This window comes from Pelophylax lessonae (genome assembly GCF_965119305.1).
Source record: "Pelophylax lessonae genome assembly, chromosome: 10".
NCBI lineage: Eukaryota > Metazoa > Chordata > Amphibia > Anura > Ranidae > Pelophylax > Pelophylax lessonae.
This window is the reverse complement of record NC_138777.1, coordinates 173,742,093-173,744,592: the sequence shown is the minus strand read 5'-3', so window position 1 is coordinate 173,744,592 and position 2,500 is coordinate 173,742,093.

Below are 2,500 nucleotides of genomic sequence, written 5' to 3'. Positions count from 1 at the left end.
GAGCCAATAGCGGGCGAGCGCGCGCCCGCCGAGGCGCGCACCCGCCGAGGCTCGTTCACGGAGGAGTGCGGGAGTGTGACTGGCGGACCCGATGTCCGCCGGTCACACTACGATCGCCGGTACAGCGGGAGAAAGACAGAGCGGCTTATGTAAACAAGCCGCCTGTCAGTTCTCCCTGTGTAAAAATGAAGATCAGACGGTTCTACTATGTAGAACCGTTGATCTTTTTTTTTTACACCAATAGGAATGTCCCACTACAGTTAGAAGCACGCCCCTAGGACACACTTAACCCCTCCCTGTCCAATACAGTTAACCCCTTCCCTGCCAGTGTCATTTTTGCAGTAACAGTGCATATATATAGCACTGATTACTGCAGTAATGTCACTGGTACCCCCAAAAGTGTCAAAAATGTCAGTCAAGGGTCCGATCTGTCCGCCGCAATGTCGCAGTACCGCAAAAAAATCGCAGATCGCCACCATTACTCGTTAAAAAAAAGAAACACCAAAAATGACAAAAATCTTTCCCTTTGTTAGTAAACGCGATAACTTTTGCGCAAACCAATCAAAATACGCTTTTTGCAATTTTTTTTACCAAACATAGGTAGCGTAAAACAAATTGGCCGAAAATGTTAAAAAATTTTGATTTTTACATTTTTTTTTGGGGGAATTTCATATAAAAAAAAGTGAAAAATATTGTTATTTTTGCAAAAATTACGCTCTTTTTTTGTTTATAGCGCGTGATCAAAAAAATCGCACAGGTGATCAAATACCACCAAAAGAAAGCTCTGTTTGTGGGAAAAAAAAGACATGAAATTTGTTTAGGTACAGCGTCGCACGACCGCGCAATTGTCCGTTAAAGTCACGCAGTAAAAAATCGCAAAAAACCCCCTGGTCTTTTAGCAGGAAAATCCTCCGGTGGTAAAGTGGTTAACAAGGTAAATTAACAAGGTGTAAATTAGTACTCATTCGCCAAAATAAATAGTCAAAGTTAGTAAAAACACAATAACAGTTTTTGAAAAGTCCTTTATTAAAAAAAAAACAAAAACATATAAACGCCAACCTGAAAAAAAAAATGCTGCCTGCCAAACACAACTGTTCCTGTCCAGGAACACAGCCACCTGACAGGTAAACACAAGGGCAGAGGTTGCCCGGTGATGTCACTCATGACTCATCTGCTGTCAGCGGGATTCTCTGCTGACAGCAGAATGTAAACAAAACAAATACTGGTTTACATTTTTTTTTTTTAAAGTGTGGGTGTCCCCCCTCAATCCATACCTGGCCCTTTGGATCTGGTATAGATTTTAAGGGGAAACCCACGCCATATCATATGCGTGGGCTGTTATGGCTATTGTTACAGTGCCTTGCAAAAGTATTCGCCCCCCTTGAACTTTGCGACCTTTTGCCACATTACAGGCTTCAAACATAAAGATATGAAACTGTAATTTTTTGTGAAGAATCAACAACAAGTGGGACACAATCATGAAGTAGAACAAAATGTATTGGATTTTTCAAACTTTGTTAAAAAATAAAAAACTGAAAAATTGGGCGTGCAAAATTATTCAGCCCCTTTACTTTCAGTGCAGCAAACTCTCTCCAGAAGTTCAGTGAGGATCTCCGAATGATCCAATGTTGACCTAAATGACTAATGATGATAAATAGAATCCACCTGTGTGTAATCAAGTCTCCGTATAAATGCACCTGCACTGTGATAGTCTCAGAGGTCCGTTTAAAGCGCAGAGAGCATCATGAAGAACAAGGAACACACCAGGCAGGTCCGAGATACTGTTGTGGAGAAGTTTAAAGCCGGATTTGGATACAAAAAGATTTCCCAAGCTTTAAACATCCCAAGGAGCACTGTGCAAGCGATAATATTGAAATGGAAGGAGTATCAGACCACTGCAAATCTACGAAGACCTGGCCATCCCTCTAAACTTTCAGCTCATACAAGGAGAAGACTGATCAGAGATGCAGCCAAGAGGACCATGATCACTCTGGATGAACTGCAGAGATCTACAGCTGAGGTGGGAGACTCTGTCCTTAGGACAACAATCAGTCGTATACTGCACAAATCTGGCCTTTATGGAAGAGTGGCAAGAAGAAAGCCATTTCTTAAAGATATCCATAAAAAGTGTAGTTTAAAGTTTGCCACAAGCCACCTGGGAGACACACCAAACATGTGGAAGAAGGTGCTCTGGTCAGATGAAACCAAAATCAAACTTTTTGGCAACAATGCAAAACGTTATGTTTGGCGTAAAAGCAACACAGCTTATCACCCTGAACACACCATCCCCACCGTCAAACATGGTGGTGGCAGCATCATGGTTTGGACCTGCTTTTTTTCAGCAGGGACAGGGAAGATGGTTAAAATTGATGGGAAGATGGATGGAGCCAAATACAGGACCATTCTGGAAGAAAACCTGATGGAGTCTGCAAAAGACCTGAGACTGGGACGGAGATTTGTCTTCCAACAAGACAATGATCCAAAACATAAAGCAAAATCT